A 22699-nucleotide genomic window follows, 5' to 3' on the forward strand; every position below is an offset into this window, starting at 1 on the left:
GTGCATGTTGCATCCCTGCCTGTCCTTCACTGGTCATTAATTAGCATTCATTATTAGTTGCCACTGGCAAAGTGAAAGCAAGACACTGAGCAGCAGAGCCATAACAAAATAGGTCTCCTCTTGGGACTTCTTTTCTCCTCTGCAGACCTACTTTGTGGAGGCATAAACACTAAGACCATAATTGATTCAGTATTCGAAACATATAGGCAAGCACTAAGTTAATTGAAGGCAAACTCGGAAGTCGAGGCTAGAGCTTATTGAAAAATGTAAAAACCACTGAGGCGTTTTACACTCTCCAAATATCAAGATCAGAGAGAGTTAATTAGCAGTTATTCCTTTGGGCTGATCTTTATAGCTTTATACCCTTGGGCTTCTCAGAGGAGTCAACCCCTTGTTAATATTTCCTTTAGTAATATCCCAGAGGGGGCGGCGGAAAAACGAGAACCATTTTTTTGGTGTCTGGGTAAGAGCAGACTTCCTTCTGCTGTGCTGAACTAGGAATCTAAGTCGCCAAAACATGAATACATTGTGAGGGGAAACCCCACCAAAATTGCAAGAAGACAGGCCTACTGGCTCCAGTTTCAAGCCCACTGACATGTAAAGAAGCAATAGATTAGTGTAGGCTCAACCTGGGGTACTTGTGACTTGCAAATATCAGCACGGTCCCTCATAAAGATCCCCTGCAGGTATGTCCTCGGTGTCTATACTTTATTTTTATTTATTAATTCCTAAGACATGTTCAAGAAATCCAGGGCAATATATATGGTTCTCTCCCCAACCCATTTTGTCTTCCTAACAACCCTGTGAGGTAGGTTAGGTTGAAAGCTGGTGACTGGTTCAAGGTAGCCTGGGAAGCTCCATGGAGGAGCAGGAATCTGAACTTGGGTTTCGCCAAGCCCTGTGCTTTCGCTACTATACTCTGGTGGGCTCTAATGATGGGGAAACAATTGCTTTGTTCATATTCCAACCTGGGATCTCATGGTCCTAGAACAGGAATACAGTGATACCTCGGGTTAAGTACTTAATACATTCCGGAGGTCCATTCTTAACCTGAAACTGTTCTTAACCTGAAGCACCACTTTAGCTAATGGGGCCTCCTGCTGCTGCCACGCCGCCGGAGCCCAATTTCTGTTCTCATCCTGAAGCAAAGTTCTTAACCTGAAGCACTATTTCTGGGTCAGCGGAGTCTCTAACCTGAAGCATATGTAACCTGAAGCATATGTAACCCGAGGTACCACTGTACTCAGATATAGAGTCTTCCAACAACAGGTGCCATGGGGAGAAGACAGATCCACTCCCTTGTGTTGCCTCTGTGGATATGCACTGAAGACTGTATCTTGTACCCTGAACCTTGTGGAAAGACTTCTCCAAGGATTGGACCACATGCTCCTTGGATCAGGGCCGTTAATCTTGGCTACCAAGCCTGGAATATAAAGCTCTGTCAATTGCTCCAGGACAGTGCTGTGACAACATGCTCTCTCTGCCTCATCTGCAGAACTGCTAACCATGGTCCTTGTCCAAGGTCCTGACCATTATCTTTACCTACCATCCTATTCCAGAGTCTGGTGTCTACTGGTCTTTACATTGCTTGGTGGACATCAAATTGATTAGAGCAGAGGACTTACAACTGCACCTTGCACCTGTCTACTTATATAGTCTGTCCGTTTATATGGTCCCTACAGGTCATAGGGGGACGCGGGTGGCGCTGTGGGTTAAACCACAGAGCCTAGGACTTGCCGATTGGAAGGTCGCCGATTCGAATCCCCGCGACGGGGTGAGCTCCCATTGCTCAGTCCCTGCTCCTGCCAACCTAGCAGTTCGAAAGCATGTCAAAGTGCAAGTAAATAAATAGGTACCGCTCCGGCGGGAAGGTAAACGGCGTTTCCATGCGCTGCTCTGGTTCTCCAGAAGCGGCTTAGTCATGCTGGCCACATGACCCGGAAGCTGTACGCCGGCTCCCTCGGCCAGTAAAGCGAGATGAGCGCCGCAACCCCAGAGTCGGTCACGACTGGACCTAATGGTCAGGGGTCCCTTTACCTTTACCTTACAGGTCATAGAATGTATGGTGTGCCAATGGCAGAGTAAAACCAGAAGCCCACAAGAACCTAAGCACAACAGTGCTCTCATCACTTGTGATTCCCAGCACCTGGTATTTAGAAGGATACTGCCTCCAACTTTGGAGGTAGAACATAGCCATGGAGGCAAGTAGCCACTGAGAGCCTTCCCCCTTCATGAATTTATCCAATTCTCTTTCAAAGCCATCCAAATTGGTGGCCATAACTGCATCTTGTGGGAACAAAAATTCCATGCCTTGTGTGAAAAAGTACTTCGTTTTGTCCACCCTGAATCTTGCTTTTAATTTCTCCGTGCTTTTAACTTCTTTTTCACTTTTTCAATACTTTATTGTTGTGAACCTATTTGATATATGTTTATGATGCAGCAGTATATAAATGTTTTTTATAAAGAAAGAAAGAAAATTGAAATAAATCTTCTAGCGTTCTGCTTCATTGGTCGCCCTCAGGTTCTGGTGTTAAATGAACAGTTTCCTTTCAACAGTATAAAATCAATATTAATTTATATTGATAATACAGATTTATATCAAGTATTTAAAAAGAGAGTGATAAAATAATAGTTTCCTTTTTGGAAATGGATGGATGACTGCGAGACAAAATGAGAGCCTTTCTCTATCATAATTATCCTTATCATCATCATCACTGTCATCATCATCACCTTGGTGGTTCCTGACAGCTTTTCCTGCAGCCCAAGGGTTTTATCAGCCCAGAAAAGAGCCAGGAAAGTCCTCTCCACTGGTGGAGAGGACAGTCTGCAACTTCCAGTGACCCTTCAGTCACCTTCTCTGGGAGCTTAAAATTGTTGCCCTAAATGTGATAGATTTAATAATTTTCAATACAGCTTCTGCGTTAGAAACAAAGCAATTGGACCAGGGTCCTGGTCCTTACTATTAATACCTTCCAATGGTCCATCATTTGTTTCCTGTCTCCTTATACTTGTGGGGCTATAAAAAATAAAAATAAATCATTTTTACAATAATTGCTTGCTGCCAGTTCCAAGTCTCAAAGTCACTTTGGAGTCCTTGCACTTTCCCAGGTGATTTGCAAAAGTGCCTAATTTCCTTTAATGCTTTTATTCCTGTTTACTTGTTGCCGAGGCCCATTACATGCATGCCTTCAAGGTGAGGGTGAGGAGTTTTCTCCCCCTCCCCCAATGAAGGACCATTGAGCCATGAATAAAGTCAAGGGCTGCATCTCATAATAGGTGGAACAGAGCCAGATTCAATGGTGGGGGTTGAGCGGGAGCCAATAAATAGCCTGATTTGGAGCCAAAAGAAGATGGTAGTTTGCAACATTGCAGGATTGCAGAATGCTCTCTTGCTTTCTGTCTCACCCCATCCCTCTGTGTGTATCATCCCACCTCTAACTCTATAATTATGATTATCATTTAAATTTATATACAGTGGAACCTTGGTTCTTGAACGCCTTGGTACTCGAACATTTTGGCTCCCAAGCGCCAAAAACCCGAAAGTAAGTGCTCCGGTTTTTGAACGTTTTTCAGAAGCCAAATGTCCAATGCAGCTGTTGGCTATTGTTTCCTGGGCGCTTGTGCCAATCGGAAGCCATGCCTTGGTTTTCGAACGCTTTGGAAGTCAAACGGACATCTGGAAGGGATTACGTTCGAGAGCCAAGGTACCACTGTACGGCCCTTCGTCTGAAGATCGCAGGGCAGTTCACAACATAAAAATACAAAATGAAAACATGAAATACATAATTAAACGAAAGCCAAAGCAAAACAAACCGGTATTTCCCCCTCTCTGCACGCTCCCTTCCATCTCTGTCTCTATGGTTGGCATAATTTTTCTCCCTCATGTGGAGTATACAGTAACATGGAAATGGGAGGGTTTTGTATTCTGCAAAAGCATGGACTCCTCTGCTGAGACCTCTGTCTGCAATCCTCTATCTCTGCCTTTTGACCTCTCCACTGGTGGAGAGGACAGTCTGCAACTTCCAGTGACCCTTCAGTCACCTTCTCTGGGAGCTTAAAATTGTTGCCCTAAATGTAATAGATTTAATAATTTTCAATACAGCTTCTGCGTTAGAAACAAAGCAATTGGAACAGACTTGTGGGGGAAAAGGTTTGGCGGAAAGATTCTAATGACTGATAGAAGAGCAACTCAGAATGAGACTGAAATTAAAAATCCGAAAGAGGATATTAAGCAGCATAAGAAGCTATTCAGTAGGAAATGAAGAAAGCAAGAAAAATCTATAGTGACTATAGAAGAATTAATTAAGACTCTGGAAACGAGAATTGGTTTCTTGATGAACGTTGGACAATGAAAGCTAGGTTAAATCATATAAAAATATTTTGTATGATGGAAAGGATGGAAGGAGACAATTGATTGCTATATTTGCATAAGTCGTTAATAGGAACGGCTGGCACAGATTTTAATAGTTGTATTGAAGTGTATTTAGTATTGCTTTAAAATACGCAAAAGAACCTTAATTACTTCGAGGTAGTAAGATAAAGTTTTATAGCACGTCAGTAAGAGATCAAGTGGTGAACATTTTCAAGGAAGAAGACCCAGCAGCAGAAGAGGTCAGATCTGCCGCCTGAGGCAACTGCCTCACCTTGCCTCATGTGGGGGCCGGCCCTGTCCTTTTGTGACATCAGAGGCGGTCCGTAGCTAATGGCAACAGCTGGGGAGGCATCAGCACAAACCCCCCCAGGCCTGTGGGGGCACCTCAGCAGTGATGTGTTCATTATTGAAAATATTTACAGCCCATCCTTCATGTGTACGGGAAGCGTATGTTAGTGAGAGAGAGGAACCATAAAACAAGATATTTTACCTTCCACTATCTGTCTCTGAAGAAAAAGAATGAACATGATAGATAGGTGTATTTAGAAAAAAAGCATTTATTTAGAAACAGAAGCTGGCTTGCACTTCAGCCCTGTAGCACACCTGCAGCTGGATGTTGGGGAGGGGTCAGAGGCAGAGGGGAATAGTGGATATGACCCTTATCTTTGTAGGCTCTATCCTGGGTATGCAAAAGCCATAGCTTTCTACACCCTTCCACCTCTGATGAATAAAGATTGGGGATTTTGGAGATATCTGTAATACTCTGAATATTAAAGGACCCGTGTAATCATGTCAGAGCAATTTAAAAATTGACAAGAGAAAATGTTGGGCATATCATTTACACAAGATGCACAGTGACTTAAAAATATGAGAAGTACCTAATAAATACAAAATCAGGGAAAGACTCCCCACCCCCTCTCAGCAGATGTAAAGTCACGCAGAGTGATGATTTTTACTGAGGGGTTAAAAATAATTTTATTCTGTGATAAAAAGATAATGATGGTTGGGTTTTACTTCTGAGCGGGAGCATTTGTGGAAAAATGTATGCCCTTGGAATTGTGTATATTCTGCAAATAACGGTCAGGTTATTGCCAACAAAAATTTCAATTAGTTAATATAATTTACAGGAGCAGAGTTTAATAGCATCCTTTAATAGGCAGATCTAAAAGAAAGGCCTGATAAAATTTGTAACAGAGTGCCCATAGAATTTAAAGAGTGATTAAGAGTCTTATAGTTAAAGGATGTTTCACACAGAAAAGGGAGATATTTTACTTTTTATCATAATACTTTCAAGCCTTATGTTGCTCATAATTCACTCCAAAAATTGCAATAAAACATCAGAACGCCTTGATAGGCTGAAGAACATCATTTGTTCATTTATCTGGAGAAAACTCTCCCGAAATTTTAAAACAAGAACAATTTAATACAGTTAAAACAATCTAGAAGCAGCATCAATGAAGGACCAGCGCACACAAGAAATCTATAAAAGGTTGAGCAGAACAGAAATGTTTTGAAGGTTCATTGGGTGACCTTGAGCCACTCATACTTTCTCAGGCTAATCTTCCTCACAGGGTTGTGAGGAGAATATGGGGTGGCAGGAGAACAACGTATGCTGCCTTGGGCTCTGTGCAATGGCAGACCTTGGGGTCTCAAATTTCAGTGGTGTCCTGAGCAGTGCCAAAATTTGGTCGTCGCCCCCACCTTCCATTCTAGTCCGTAGTTGCGTTGCTCCCCTAAATCCGCCTCTGCTCTGTTGAAGAAAAAGGGATACAAATGTAGTAAGCAAAGAAATAAGCAAGGAAAAGCAGGCACACACAAGGCCCTACTGTACTTCCTTCCTCAGAGAAGTCTAGAAATTTAATTACGGTACTTCCTCTAAAGTAGGCTTAAGATTATGCACCCTGAGAGCAGCAGCAGAATTCAAAGAAGGCAATTAAGCAACACAGTGGGGACATGGGCAGGTAGTCAGCTAAGATTTACTCAGAGTAAACCCACTGAAGTTAACGAAACTAACTTGGGCATGCATATTAATTTCAGTGGGTTTGCTCTCAGCAGAACTTAACTGAATACAACCCTTCCATTAGCACAAGGACTGCACTTTACACAGCATTAGGGCTGCCATACGTTTTCCCCAGAAAATCTGAACAACTTTGCCCAAAAGGCAAAGCATGTAATTCACACTGGTTGCCTGATCACAGCCTTCCCCACTATGGTAAGGTGTTTCCTAAAATCATACTTGGAAGGGACTCTGAGCATCATCTAGTCCAACCTCCTACAATGCAGGAAAATGCAGCAGTCCCGTCTGGGGATTGAACCCGCAACCCTGGCATTATCAGCACCATGCTCTAACCTAAGGTTACCAGACGTCCCTGTTTCCCGGGGACAGTCCCCTGATTTGCAAATCAGTCCCCTGACAAAATCCATCTATTTAGTAGGAAGTTGAAAAGTGTCCCCGGATTCACTGAAAAATATCTGACGACCTTACTCTAACCAACTGAGCTAAGTGTGTTGTGTTTGTTCTTGATCTACAGTAATTACTTCCAAAATATCTGTTTATACAAATGCAGATGGTATTAAAATCTGAGTTTCCTTTTTGTCTTCCTGCTTTGGGTTCTATGTAAATAGCCAGGCTCCCAGAATATGTCAATGCACGTTAAAAGCTTATAAATCACCTAGAGCAAAACTTGAGGCAGATCATTTGGTATGGAAGTTTCTGCTGATGGACATATTACTGGAGAAAAGGCATTAGAATCTTGCCCAGCATAAATTTAGTAAAGAATTATCCATGATAATTTAGATATCAAATGTTGATTTTCTGGAGCTGACAGCAGAAGCATATGGTGACTCTCTCTGTCTTTCTGTTTCTGTCTGTCTCTCTCAACAGGTGGTTCTTTGTGGGGAACCTGTGGTCTTCTACTGAACTACTACTGCCATCCTCTCTGGCCAACTCTGGCTGGAGTTGATGGGAGGTTCCCTATCCCTGATGTAATTTCAGGGACGGCAAAAATAATTGTGCTCATGAATCCATTAGTCTTACTGTTGAGCTCTGGTGGAAGCCACTGCAAGGAAGAATGAGCACAAGCTGAGGGTTGTTTTTTTTTTTAATCTACTAATGGAAAAGGGAATACTAATAGCAATTATAATCTAAAAGACCCGCCTTCAATACATTATTGATTCATAAAGCTTGGGCAATAATAGGCCTTTTTAGAATTAGTGCACAAAGCCACTCCCGAATTTAGGAGGGGGGGGTGTTGCGGGCTCATGACCCCGCCCACACCAGGGATTCCCTTTTATTATTCATCTCCTGCAGCCTCAGCCAATCGGCTGGCAGCAGGGGCGGGCCGACCTAGGGGCACTTAAGGTCAGGGCAGCCCTTGGCTCGCCCCTTTTCCTCCTTCGCAGCAGCTGTGTTTTTTATCACATTCAGTAGGCTAGTTTCTACACTCACACATCCATCTTCCATCTTGCCACATTACAGCTAGGCAGAAATTCTCAAGGGGAACAGGGGACAAACCAGGGCCGGTGATGGATGTGGCCTAAAGTGAGAGGGGGAAATGCTGAGGCCAAATAAGAGAGACCACATCTGGCTCCTCAGTCTGAGGTTCCGCATCCCAAAAATAGGGTATCAGGACTATTTGGAGCATTCTATATATCGCCACTGATGCAAGTAGTTGCTAATAGTTGCTAACTGGAATAATTACAGCATGAGACCAAAAACAGAAGTAAGGTTTTTAAAAGGAGAGTAAAACAAGTAGCTGTAATTACTAGGAGGGAAATAGGAGGGATAGTAAGACCGATCAAGCCCTGACTCAGAGTTTTATTCTGAGCTGCACACTTCCATCTAGATCTCTCTTTGTGCAGGGTAATTAAATTCTCCGGCTGATGTGTGTTCACAGCTGAGACTAGGACCTGGGAGAAGAGGGTTTAATTCCCCACTCAGCCATGAAGCTCACTGGGTGACCTTGGGTCAGTGGCCACCTCTCAGCTTAACCTACCTCACCGGGGTGTTGTGGATATTAAAAGAGGAGGGGAAGAAAGATATACATCAGCTTGAGATCATTGGGGGGTGGGAATGGGTTATATTTGCATTAAATCATCATAGAATCATAGCGTTGTAGAGCTGGAAGGGACCACAAGGGTAATAATAATAATAATAATAATAATAATAATAATAATAATAATAATAATTTTATTTAAACCCCGTCCATCTGGCTGGGTTGCCCCAGCCACTCTGGGCGGCTTCCAACAGAATATTAAAATACAATAATCTTTTAAACATTAAAAGCTTCCCTAAACAGGGCCGCCTTCAGATGTCTTCTAAATGTCAGGTAGTTGTTTATCTCTTTGACATCTGGTGGGAGGGCGTTCCACAGGGCGGGTGCCACTACCGAGAAGGCCCTCTGCCTGGTTCCCTGTAACTTGGCTTCTCGCAGCAAGGGAACTGCCAGAAGGCCCTTGGCGCTGAACCTCAGTGTCCGGGCAGAATGATGGGGGTGGAGACGCTCCTTCAGACTCACGACCATGAGATCAAGAGTCTCATGCTCTGCCCACTGAGCATCGTCCTCCTCCTCCTCCTCCCTGGATAGCAGCTGCCAATTAGTGTCAACTGTACTGAGCGAGAGGGACAAATGCTCTGACTAGGTGCAAGATCAAAATCCAAAGAGGCAATATGTAGGACAGCAAAAGCAGCAAAAGTCAGGATGCTAACAAGGGCAGGATCTGAGCAATTGGCTGGCCAGTTACCAAGATAATGTGGAGGACAGAGGCTTGACATAACATGAAGAGACTCATTTCATAGCCAATCATGTTCTGGGATGTTTGACCAAAGGTAGTGAAATGCCAGGCACTTCTCACCATGTTTTCCAGCTCAGTGAACAGGGTATAAGGTCTTTGCCTCCAGGATATGAAAGGCCTTCCTTCTACGTATTCCTGTAGGATTCAGACCTTGGCAATGAACAGTGATTTAAGCAATTGCTCTTTTATTGGAAGGAGATACTTCAGGACCTAGGCATTAAACCTAGTAGCCTAGTTATAAACCCACTTTTACAACGTCTCCTGCCTCTTGTAAATAAAAGCCATTTATTCGTTTCTCTCCCCAGAGCTGCAAGTTCATTGATAGCCGTGTGCTGTTAAAATAACCATCGCTTCTCCAGACAAAGGTGACTGTTCCTGTGTTTATCTTTATATTCCTGCTGCTCTTCCTCCCGGGACTGTTCTGTATGTACGGACGTATAAAGATAGGTTTCGGTTTAACGTTTCCAACCGGAGTGTTTTGTAATGCAAAATGTTTTGCAGGCACAACAAATTGACTGAGGCTGCCTCCATCTACCAGGTCACCGAATGCCATCTCACTGCTGCCTGTGAAGGGGCAATGGAGCGGGCAAAAAGCGAAGGTGCGCCATGGGGATGACTCATTCCCTTCTTTGCAATGGCTGCTGGCCTTTGCCTCCACAGCTGGAGCAGAGAGAAAACTGCAGGAGTTTTCGTCTTTCCTCCAGATGCAGGGAATTTGCACTGAATGTGGATCGCCCAAAGAATTCCCCCTGAGCAGTGCAAGGGGGAGGGAGGTGGGGAGAGGGGGGAAAGAGTGCAAGACTGGAGGGGAGGGAGACTGAGAAAGGAGAAATGTCAAGACTTTTTCAGCTGACCTGCTTTTGTACTTGTTTATAGTTCTACGACATTGTGAGTAAGTTCAGAAGTCATGTTCAATACACATAGCCACTGCTCCTTTCTGGTATGCAAAGTGGCATCAGAGGTAATCGAAGGAGAAGAAGGCAAAGAGTCTTGAAGTAACAGAAAACCTGATGCATTTGCATGTATATTCCCCCCCCTTTTTTTTTTTACTGTAGCCTCAATAATTTTTGTTAAGGGGTGGTCCAAGCCTTTCGTACTGGGCACCAGACCACCTGTCTCCCCTCCTTTTGCAGGGGGCGGGAATGTAAATATTATTTTTAAAAATTTGCACACTGGGCATGCTGCAAGCCCATCATCTTAATTTGCTCAGACTCAAGTTTGTATCTATATGTACATATCAGCATAGTCAAATGATATGCAATTTTGCGGCCTGGGTCTGTTACATGTCTAGCATCACCTCTGGTTTAGGGTTTTTTCCTGTTTGATTTTTGGGCCCATAAGTGTTGCTTCTCATCCCTAATATCTTTAGTCTCCTTATTCACTATCTTGGCTCCTTCTTTCACAGCAATTGCACACATGTGCCAAAACTAGTTTCTTTTGCTAAATTGCTACATTAAGCTGATATGTATAAAAAGGGGGGTGAGTGTGTCTAAAATTGCATTTTATTACAGTGGTGCCCCTGTTAAATATTCCCTAGATCTAAATCAGCCCTTGACAATAATAATAACACCCAATTTATTTGTTACAGGTAGGTAGCAGTGTTGGTATGCCGTAGTCGGGGGGAAAAAAAATTCCATCCAGCACCAATGACTAACTTAGTTGGTCTCTAAGGTGCTAATGGAAGGAATTTATTTTTTTATTTTGTTTTGACTTTATTTATGTGTTTGAGTTGTTTAAACTGTTTTTAACACTGTGTTTTAATGGCTGTAACCCTCCCCTGGGACCACAAGGTGAGGGAGGGTAATTAATAATAATTTCTAAACATGTAGCAATTTTTTACCACACTCGAGAAAGAAGTTTAATGGCATTTGGGACCATTTTCTAAAACTTAATGAAAACTAGCAAGAAGCTGTTTACTGTTTATCTGCTCATTAACCAGCCCAGGTAGCTGTGCACTTAATGTGCAATCAATAGCAGGTAATGATTATGTCCAGGCTGTCGAATTCCAGAGCAGTTGTGTTAAATCTGGTAAGCAAGCACACAAGAAAATAGTTAAATACAGTACGCAAACACTCAAGAAAATAGTCCTGTGGAAATGCACATAGAAGATAAACTTTTGCATTTACAGAACATCCATTGCACATTTAAAGCACCTGATTTCCCCCATAGAAATCTGTGATATGCAGTTTCCCACTCACAGAACAACAAACTTTAGTCCCCATGCTTCTTTGGGAGAAATCCTGTGCTTTAACTCTGCAAAGGATGTGCTCTAAACTCATGCCTAAATATGGTAACCATACTGTGCACTTTAGCTGTGCAGGACTATGGTCACAACATAGAAGTGACATTAACAGCATTATTAATGCTTTCCTAATTATAGAATTGACATTAAAACTAATCATAAACGATGCACATCTTTCGCCTGCCCTATGGATAGAACTCACTGCATATGTGACTCTGTGCACCCAGAGAGGATCTGCACTGGGTTTTGCCGAATTTTCTCAGGCATTCCTGACACACACACTGTGCTCATTTACTTATGTTCAATTCTCTCCAGGACTCTGGTGTGTTGGCTGCTCCCACCAGGAGCATAAATATGGACAGTGGTATGGACCCAGAGGGCTCTGTGGGAGAGGGAGGTGTCAGATCACGCTGATTGTCAATACCACAAGTGCTAGACTCATCAACCTTAAGGGCCAAAAGATGTAGATCCAATTGTCTTCTGGCCTTCATACTAAGGTAGTACAGCAAATGGTACCCTCCTTCCCTCAAACCATGGTGCATAATACGGGAAGCTGGTTGAGTTATGAGGCAGAAAGTCCCTTTTCGGGGAATATAAATACAACAACAGTAAAGTAAGGGAGCGATACTGACTATGGGAAGCCAGAGTAATTTTTTTTTTTATATAGATTTTTATTGCATTAGCCGTGTGGCCATAGCACAACATACATAGAAATAACAGCATAACATAAAATGGGGGTGGGGAGGCAAAGGTAATTTATATCAGTTTAAGACAGCGTCAAGTATGCCAGATCCAAACCCTGTTCAGGAGCAGGGCTACTTCCAGCTAAGGTGACTGAAGTCTGACAGAAGGAAAATGAGCCCTTAGTGTTGACTTACACCACTCTTTTCATAGAATCATAAATTGTAGAGTTGGAAGGGGCTTCTAGGGGCATCTAGTCTGACCCCGTGCAATGCAGGAATCTCCGCTAAAGCATCCATGACAAATGACCACCCAACCTCTGCTTAAAAGCCTCCAAGGAAGGAGAGTCCGCCACCTCCCATTGTCGAACAGCTTTTACCCTCAGAAAGTTTTTCCTGATGTTTAGTTGGAATCTACTTTCTTGTAACTTGAAGCTATTGGTTTGAGTCCTACCTTCCAGAGCAGGAGAAAACAAACTGGCTCCATCTTCCATGTGACAGCCCTTGAAGTATTTGAAGATGGCTGTCGTATCTCCTCTCAGCCTTCTCTTTTCCAGGCTTCTTCACTGGTTTAAGCTTCCCCAGGTTGACAGGTCATGTGCCTGAGCTGAGCAGAGCTAGGATCCAGCATAAGTCCCCCTTGCCTGGTCTCCCCACACCCCTGAAATGTATTTTCTTAGGATTTACACTGGCCTTGGCTGCAGTGAACCAGGATGAAGGACTTACACCGGTGTATCCCTTCATTTCTCTAGGGCTTGCACAGGTAAACTTCTCACTGTGCCTTACACCCCCATCATCTCCACCCCCATCATTCTGCCCGGACACTGAGGTCCAGCTCTGAGGGCCTTCTGGCAGATCCCTCCCTGCGAGAGGCCAAGTTACAGGGAACCAGGCAGAGGGCCTTCTCAGTAGTGGCGCCCGCCCTGTGGAATGCCCTCCCACCAGATGTCAAAGAGAGAAACAACTACCAGACTTTTAGAAGACATCTGAAGGCAGCCCTGTTTAGGGAAGCTTTTAATGTTTAATAGATTCTTGTATTTTAATATTCTGTTGGAAGCCGCCCAGAGTGGCTGGGGAAACCCAGCCAGATGGGCGGGGTATAAATAATAAATTATTATTATATTATTATTACAAGTCTAGTATGAGGCGGAGAACTTTTTTCAAGCCGAGGGCCACATTTTCTTCCAGGCAAGCTTCTGAGGGCCACATGCCAGAGGCAAAACTAATAGAACAATAAATATGAACTCTCTTCCTTTCCTTCGTTTATATTTCACATTTTTACAGCAGGCTAGTTTCTTCATTGGTACATCCCTCTCTATTCTTCATCCAGGCAAGCAAGACACATTATCAGTGATCAAATAAAATATTGAGGGAAAATATAAAGCAGGGCTGCTGTGCGGTGTTGCCCAAGGTGTGTGAGGGCCAGTTAAAAATGTCTCAAGGGCCACATGTGCCCCCTGGGGCTGAGGTGCCTCATCCCTGACATTGTAATTAACATAGTGAATGTTTTCACTTGGCCAAAAGGTTGAGAAAACAGATATTCTCCAGACTGATGGGAGGGGGAAGCACTGATTTCAGCACCACATTATAGTCACACATATCTTCCATTGATCTCACCTTGATGTAATAGCGAAACCCAATTTGACAGAAGGGCAATTTCTATTCTCTCTCTGTCTCTCTCTACGGGCACACACTTAACTCATCAAAGTGGAGTCTCCTGTGAATTAAAGTAACACCTAATCTGGGATGCTTCCTTTAAACACCATTCAGCAGTTCCCATTAGGACAAATCTTCTCTCCTGTAACAAGACTGCCTGGAAAAGATAGATCAGGAAATGAAACCAATCCCACACAAACCTTTTAGAAAAGGACGCTGACTTAAATGCACTTAAAATGCAGCCCGTTCTTCTCATGTCTCCTAGGGCAGAGAAATCTTGAAATCTGTGCCCATAATTAGTTCCACATAACACAACCACTCAGGTGAATTCGCTTGCATTTACTTCTTGGCTTCCAGGCTGCTGATCCATCCATTCCTGATTACCAATAAAAAATAAACAGCTTTTTGCTTCGTGTCACAGCAGAAAGGAATCTCTTCCTTCCACTTCTGAGGTCTAAAAAGCTCTTCGCTGTGCTTGACAGACCCAATATGCAAAACCCATCTCAGCTGGTTTCCAAATAGATTTTGGGGCAGTGAAATAATATGGGGGTTTGGCATTAAGTGATATAAGTTAAGGAAAATGCATTATTAAATCACATGCTCTCTCTCTCTTTTTTTTAAAAAAAGTGGAAAATGTGGAACAGACTCCTTTGGGAGGTTGTAGACTCTCCTCCTTTGGAGATTTTTAAGCAGAGGTTGGATGGCCATCTGTCATTGATGCTTTAGTTGATATTCCTGTCTTGCAGGGGGTTGGACTAGATGACCCTTGAGGGTCCCTTCCAAGTCTATGGTTCTATGATTCTATGATTCCCTGCATCTGAACAATGTGCCCCAAGAAAAGCTTTGCTGGATCAGGTTGTTGTAGGAAAATTGGGGGTTGGTTTTTGCTGCCCAGCTGCTCAAGGGACTCAGAGTCCTCTATGTCCATGATCAGTCAGAAAAGAATATGCCCTTAAGATAGGATTTGTATTGGGAAAGGTGTCCAAGTACTTCTTTCTGCAGAGAAAATATTTAGAATACTTAGGAGAGCAAAGGTGGCTTTTGAAGGATTGTTGTGTGTGCTAAAATAATGTGTAATCTTCTCAAGGGATATTTACTAAATTTTGAAGGGTGAAGGGTTGGTTTTCTGTGGCGTGTGTGTCTGCTGTGTGTGTGTGTAAACTTTTATAACAAGATCAAAGGTCTGTCTAATCCAGCATCCTGTCTCTCAGTCTTCTGACAGATGCTTCTGGGTCACCAACAAGGAGTCATGGAAGCAATAGGCCTCTCCTGCTGTTGGCTTGTAGCAACTCGTATTTGGTGGCATTCTGCTTCCAAACATGGCTGCAGGACTGCCTTGGCTAATAGCCATCAATGAAGCTTATTCCCCATGAATCTTCCAGATGCCCTTTTACAGCTAGCTGCCTAAGCTAGTAGCTTCTTGTGGCAGCAAGCGCATGAATTAATGATGTGCTCTATGAAGAAGTGCTTCCGCTTGTCTCTTCTGAATCTACTGCCAACCCGTTTCACAAGATGATTCAGAGCACTACTGTTACGGGAGGCGCAGGAAAAGCTTCTATCCACTTTCTCTACCGTGTATACCATGTCCCAGCGCAGCTGTATCTCCCCTCCCTAAACTAAGAAGTCCCAAACACCCCTTTTCCCAAAGTAAAGCTGATCCAGCCCACACGCCCCACGTGCATTCAGCAAAACAGCATAGGACAACTTGCAGTGCTTTAAAGAGAAACAAATTTATGGTGGCATGAGGTTTAGTGATCTCAAGCCCACTTTGTCAGGTGCATGAAATGAAATTCTAGCTGGATATAAAGGAGAAAATAGTAAGGTGGGAGTTGAATGGCAGTGAGATGCAAAAATTACCGCCAGTGATAATTACAGTTTAAATGTCTGTTATGTAGTCACGCCCTTTACAGCAGCAGGTTTGCCAAGCATATATTCAGCATTGCTGAGATGATAGGCTGAACATCTGTAGTGGAGCAGGAAATGATTCACTAGTCATTTGCATTACCCTTTTCTGCACATTTTCCAGCCCTATGGTGGGGCAACCAGAACTACCACCTTTGCAACTTATGTTGATATTTTCATTCAGCTATTCACCATGACCTTACAATCACTTTCCTATTTAGTTACCACCCATTCAGCCCCCGCCTTAGATTTTTTCAGCTCCCAATGTACATCATTTCACATTTGCTTATAATGAAGACCACCTTTTACAATCTTAAAATGACACTGGTTTATGTAATCTTTTCTGTTGGATCTGGAGTAAGCAGACACGTTTTCAAGATAGCTCCTGAAACTCCCAAATCACCATTTGCACAGAGGCTTGGTGAGGGCAGCAGGCACAGCACTGTCACCTACTCTTTTGGTGGAACTGGGTTAGGACGAGATAGAGGGCACGCCCGCCGGTTTGTGTGTGCGGTGGAGGAGTCTGCATGTGTGAGGAGTGTGTTATGTGCAGGGCTGTTGTGCATGCAATCCTGTGTGCAAGAAAGTGTGTGTGTGTGTGTGTGTGTGTGTGTGTGTTCAGTGGCATTTGGCCCTCACAGGACTGGCCACCCTTAAATGTGGCACGAAAAGCCGGCCACCCTGTGTTGCATTATTTTTTAAAAACCGTTCCACAAAGTGCTGGGTTCCACAAAGATGCGGATGTTTGGGAAACCACCCCAGCCACAAAAATGCCTGTGATTTCAGGATTTAAAAGAACAAGTAGTTCAGTTGGTAGAGGCTTAGAGCATGACACTCCTAATGGGTTTGAGACCCACAAGGGGCAAAAGAGTCCTGCACTGTAGGGGGCTGGACTATAGGACCATCGTGGGCCTGAACAATTCTATGATGCCTCTTTTTCTTCACCAAACCCCCGCGAAGCCAAGGCCAGGGTCGCGGGGCCTGTGGTCCGATTTCATCTCCCAGGTCTCCCTTGCCTCTCCTCCCCTAGAGGTTCCCTTCCCTTCTTCCAGCTTTTGCCAGATCCCTTTTGTCTTCCCAGGGAGAACAAAGGGAAGGGGGGGGCTTTCTCACCCCCACCCGTAGCTTCCCCTCGTTCTCCTCTCTCGTTCCTGCAGCCGGCCTCCCCCTCCCTTGCAATTATGTGCGCCGGCTGCCTTCCCAATTCCCCTAACCGCTCTCTTCTCCGCTTCCTCTGATTTACGCTTAGGCGCACAAATCCCATCCCGGTTTGCCCAGAGGCTTCCCCAGCCACGCATCTCTCCTAATTAACGGCCTTCCCAATGGTCCCGGCGCTAGACGGCGGAGGCAGGGCTCCAAGGAGCACGGAGAAGGCTTCTCCCTCCTGAGTCTGCCTGCCTGCCTCTTTCGGTTGCAGGCCTCTCCACTCGGGAGAGGGCTAGGAGGAGCCTCCAAGACCAGGCTCGGCGCGATCCCTTATCCCTGCGCTTGTTTGCCTCTTTCTCCCTCTGAGAAACAGAGCGCGAATTTGTGGACGGTGCCTAGCAGGCGGGCTGTCTCGCCTGGCGGCCGTCGGCGGCGTGGCGAACTGAGCTTCAAAAAGGCGCAGAATGGCAACTTTCGGCGTACAGCCGCCGGCGCTTGGGAGGTGTCCCTTTTGGATCGCCTGGCGCGGCGCAGCGCGCAGCGGCTGGAGGCGCCCCGGGCGCCGAGAAGAGGAGGGCGCGGGGCAGCAGCGGCGGCGGCGCTAAAGGGCTGGCTCTCTCCGCTCCGGATCCGGGAGGAGGGAAGGAGAGGAGATCGGGCGCCTCCAGCCCAGCCGCACATGGCTCAGCTGGAGCGCGGGGCCAGATCGCGGGCGGCGCCTCCCCCTCCAGGCATGTGCGCGCCCAACTCTGCCCGGAGCCCCTGGCCAGGGCGCAGCGGCTGAACGGCTGTGCCCGGGAGAGGCACGCACCCGCGGCTCCCTGCGGGCACCTGTGCGGAGAGGTAGGTGGGACGCTAGCTGGGATCTTCGGGGGGAGGGCGGTGTAGAAATTTAATTAATAATAATAGCTGCCGTTAAGGGCGGAGGGTGGAAGGATCGGTCTTGCAATGGCGCGATCCTGGGCATGGTTGCTCGGAAGAAAGTGCTATTGGTCAGTGATGTTTACTCCCATGTAATTGGGTCTGAGGTTGAAGGCTGGGTCTTTCTCGTGCTGGGCGTGGTGCCCCCGAGGCTGAGTCTCTGCCCCACGCCCAAGTGAAGCTCGTTCGTCCAGAGGGGACGCGAAGGTGGTCTATCTAGCTCAGCGCCTTTTTTCGCCCCCTTCCCGAGATTGATTTGAGCCAAGGCTCAGTAGCACGCCCCCACCTCAATAACCCAATTTTAACGCCAGGGCTCAATCCGTCTGGTACAAGTTGAAGGGTCTTTATGAAAAGAGTGTTGTTGAGCATGTGCAGAGTGTTCCTCCTTAGCGAGGGCGGGGAGAAGCATCTCTCACATCTAGGTGGATTTAGAGTCCCGAGATGGGATTTGCAGGCTAGTGTGTGCTTTCATTAGGGTCTGATCTTGCCGGAGCTTTCCTAGTGGCAAATAGTGCTGTAGTAAGGTGAGATGAAACTGACAAAAGTGAGTGTCCCTGAGCACACACAAAGTGATTTTTTTACTGCAGCTAGACTACTCACCACCTGGTATTAGGGAGGTGAAGCTCCCAAGTCAGACAGCTTTGCGTCCAAGCAGGTCTGCACCCCTGGAGATCTCATTTTGGGACTGACCACTGGAGATGATTTGCTTAATCTCTCTCTCCCATCTGATCCCAGGATCACCTGCTTTTTCTCCTGGGGGGGGGGGGCCTTCGGCAAACTTTTAAGGTTGTGGAGGGAGGGAATGGCCTGCCACAAAGTGAGAGGCTCCATGCAACTAGTTGGCAGAAGTTTAATCCCTGTAGGGAATCCGCAAGCAGGCAAAGGTCAAGCCTCCTGTGCCCTTCCTTGGCAATCAACTTGGCACTGCCCCTTCCTCTCCTAAATGTAGTGGCCAACTCAGGGCCTTTATTGGCTATTAGAAGGCATTGGTGCAGGGCCAGCTGGGAAAAACTAGATTCCCAGTGGACGACAAATATGATGTGATTGCTGGTACAGGAATCTGGGAGGTCTGCGTTCAGCTCCATGTCTGTCCATGAAGCTCATTGGGCAACCCTGGGCCAATTGCCATCCTTGCCCCTTAACATACCTCTCAGGACTGTTGTGAGGGTTAAATGTAGAGAACCTTGAGCTCTTTAAGATGAAAAGTGGGATGAGCATCTAATAAGGTCTGTTTGTTGCCTGTGGCTTCAGGTGGTCCCATTCACATGGTCCAGAAAGCATCCTCATGTTTTGTACACATAATTCTCTCATCCCCTTGTTGGTATCTATCAAAGTGGAAGTCCAGGAGGCTTTGGCAGTGGCTGGTTAGAAGATGCTCTCTGCAACAGCATTCTGCGTGAGGCTGCTGCTGAGAAGCAATCCAAGCGATGGGACATTGGGCTTGGCTGTGGGGAGTGAATGCTGAAATCCTTCCTCAAGCCATGACCTTCACTGATGAGGGTTTGGGACAAGTAGTGATATTGGAGCACGTGTGGCTTTTGCGGTATCTTCCGTATTGATTTTCAGTGCATCCTCATCTCCAACGTCACTGGTGCCCTTGAACAACCCAAATAGATTCCCCATGGCCTGGGCCACCTTTCTGCAACCTAGAGCCCTCCAGATGTTTGCGGCGACAGCTCCCATCAGTCCCAGCAAGCGCCAGACTGGCAAAAGATGGCCTGCGTAGATGCACTGTGGCGTTTGCAGCATTGGCACATGAGACCATGAGGGAAAAACCTCATGCATGTGTTTCCAGGTCCTATTTCCTGGGTTCTCTTTTGTGCCAATGGACTGAAATAGATGTACTGAAAGAACGTCCTGCGCAGGCAGCCTCCCACTACAAAAAGGGGTTTTCTATAAGTCTTCCCTGCGTTCCCTTCGTACCTGTGTCCAAGTATCACACGGTTGCCCGAGTGGTGAGAAGGGGGAAAGATTCAGATGGCTCATCTGTGGTGCAGAGAAGGACGAAGCTGTAGGTATACTGAGTGCATTTTAATCTATATGCATGACTCAGTTGCTTGTTGTTGCGGCGAAGCGTGCAGAAGGAACACCTTGTTGCTTCTGTCTCATCTGCACCCTGCTGTGAGGGAAGGGTGGTGTGTGGTAAAAGGGGATTGCAGCAGGAAAATAGTATGCAAGGATTAAGAAGACCCATCTTGGCCCAGTCCCTGCGCTGATCTTCCAGCAGCTGTGTGTTTTTGTGTGTGTACCTTTAATGTTCTTTTTTCCCTCCCCCAAAAGAACTGCGTAACTGCGTGTCCGCCCGAAACACCTGGGAGCCAGCTGTGTCTGGAGTGGTGTTTGACGTAAAGAACTCTGGTTCATCAGATGCTGTCTGGTAGCAGCTTTACCTGTCCTTGGGAGTGACATTAAAATGCAAGAAACGTGTTTCCTGGTCTCTCGTTCCTCCTGGTCTCCTCTAATCTGCTTCATAAAGTGGTCTGATTGCTCTAGCTCGGGGCTGTTGGCTGCTGGGCTTGGGGTCTTCATGAGGCCCTTGGGGTGAGATCTCCAATGTGGCTCAAGGCAATCTGTGCAAACCAGTTATTGAGACAGGAGTGCAAACATTTGGGCTGGGCTTGGTGGCCAGTCACTGTTTCTAGTGATGGCCTCCTGACCCCTAGAGGCATGTTACACTGCATCCCTCATGTAAAGTGAAAAGTGGGGGGCTTAAAGGGGAACTGGTGGGTGACTGGCATGTGTACCCCATTCTAGTCAGCCCTTGAGACCGATACACTCTCACACTCACCGTGTTTTTCGTTCTATAAAACGCACCCGACCATAAGACGCACCTAGTTTTAGAGGAGAACAAGAAAAAAATTATTCTTGCCCTCTCTGCTCAGCGTCTCTCCAGCAAAGCAAGAGGAGAAACGGAAGGGGCTCCATTTCTCATGCCACTTCGCTGAAGGGGCGCTGCACAGCTTTCCCTCTCTGCGCAGCACCCCTTCAGCGAAGCGGCAGGAGAAGTGGAGCCCCTTCCATTTCTCCTCCCGCTTCGCTGAAGGGGCGCTGAACAGAGAGAGAAAGCTGCGCAGCGCCTCTCCAGCGAAGCGAAGCCAGGAGAGCAAGAGGGATTGGTGTGCACCAATCCCTCTTGCTCTGCTGGCTTCAGCGAAAGCTGCGCAGCCTGCATTCGCTCCATAAGACGCACACACATTTTCCCTAACTTTTTAGGAGGGGAAAAGTGCGTCTTATAGAGCGAAAAATACGATATCTTCCCTTTGCTGTTAGTGACTTTTTGAAAACCAGTTCATTCTTTAGCGGAATAACACTAGATCTTTGCCTGTTGGTCTCTAGAATCAAGCTTGCGATTGCTACTGATGAACATATTTGAAGATCTCTGAATTGCACCAGCCTCAGAACTAGGAAATGAGGCTTTTACTAAAGCAGAAAGGGTGTTCTATTAATCCTCTCCTGCACCTCACTTGAAACAGCAATTCAAGTGCTCAGGATTGAGAAGAGGATGTAGTTGGCAATTTACCATTGTTTGCAAGCCACAAAGGGATGTGGAATACCATTTGCCAGAGAACAACAACACGCTCCTCTTAGGGTTTCCAGGAGGCATATGCCTGGTCTCTGTGGAACAAAATGCTTAACTGGATGGGCTTTTAGGGTTCTTCTTATGAATATGTGGTGTCCTTTGATCAGTGGGAAAGGAGAGATGTGCAGCAGAAATGTTTAGTCTGGCAGGACTGGGAGCCACACTTTCTAGCATTTAAAAGGTTTTTGGAGGCAAAGCAGCAGCATGTGGCTTAGATGATGGGGACCTGATGTTCTCAGAGGTAGGAGGAACTGGTATTGTTGGTGGCAGTGCTAGTGAAGAACTTCGGCATGCATGTGGTGTGTTAAAGGGATTTAAAAAAAGATTAAGCAGACCACAGAACTTACTGCTGTTCCCCTCCCCATCAAAAGAATATTTTATGAACATGAAGAAGTGGAAACCCACAAAATTGGCCAGGAATATAAGGATGAAGGTGACCTCCCAAGCACAGGATTTCCCTACTGGTTCACTAAGGGAAAACATCAGTCATGGTCCTCCTTTGACCGCATTCCCTTGATCTCATGGCTAGAGAGATGTTGCTGAAACTCATAATTACCTGGCTTAGAAAACAGGTTGCCCTTCTTGTAATGAATGAATGCACTGCAAATCACAATTGCTGATTCATTTCAGCAGAGGTGAGCTTCCCATAACTAGCTGAGCTGTGGCGTTTCTGGCTTCCATGGAGCACCCTGAGTCTTTGCCTCCTCCTCCTGCAAAACATGAGGAAGTATGCGTGCGCTTCAGAAGTACACTTCAAAAATGTATTTCCATAGCAAGTCATTTATCATATTTCTTCCGTAGGTTCTTCCCAGGAGGATGTGGACAGCTTATTCCCATCCTTCATTAGTTAGCCAGGCTGAGGCTGCGCAGCTGTGTTATAAAACGGGTACATGTCTCACTGACGGAAGGTGAGATCATGGCAACACTTCAAGTCAGGCTTTGGTAACCTGGTGTCTTCTGGAAGCTTTGGAAAAACATCTGGAGGGCACCAGGTTGGCGACAGCTGGTGGAAGGGTATTGAGTGTATTAGGGGGGAAACAACAACCTCACAACTTTATCGTGCCAGTTTGAACAGCTTTCACCCTGTATGAGATCTATTGTGCTTCATCGGGCAAAGTGCTTGAGTGTGTGAAGCAGTTTCAAGGTTTCTTGAATCAGAATATTCTTTTCCAATCAAGTTCCAAGCCTTCTTTTGGAACTGAAAGTGCTGGTGGGAACCCATCAACAAAGGTCCACCTCTCTGTGGCTTATGATACCATCAACTATTGTACCCTTCTGAATCACCTTGGTGGGGTGTAGTGGCTCCATCCTCTCCTGATGTGTCAGTCCCAGAAAGTGGTGGTGGGAGACTGCATTTAGGAAATGTGGTACTACAAGGTTCCATCTTGTTTCCTGTTCCCTTAACA

At 45.8% G+C, this 22699-nt stretch overlaps 1 protein-coding gene across 5 annotated transcripts in view; it reads left to right on the forward strand.

Moving 5' to 3' along the window:
- The first annotated feature begins 9414 nt into the window (after positions 1-9414).
- The window catches only part of KCNS1 (potassium voltage-gated channel modifier subfamily S member 1), a 71541-nt gene continuing 58256 nt past the window's right edge, over positions 9415-22699 (forward strand). For 2 of the 5 annotated variants that reach the window (XM_083618869.1, XM_083618870.1), the window contains exon 1: positions 16915-17635. The gene's annotated coding sequence lies outside the window, so the exon portion shown is untranslated. Of the gene's footprint in view, positions 9766-16914; positions 17636-22699 lie in introns of those variants that run through there. The other 3 variants (XR_014549187.1, XR_014549188.1, XM_083618871.1) reach the window with 2 other exon arrangements.

The sequence above is a fragment of the Podarcis filfolensis genome, assembly GCF_964270895.1.
Source record: "Podarcis filfolensis genome assembly, chromosome: 6".
Taxonomy (NCBI): domain Eukaryota; kingdom Metazoa; phylum Chordata; class Lepidosauria; order Squamata; family Lacertidae; genus Podarcis; species Podarcis filfolensis.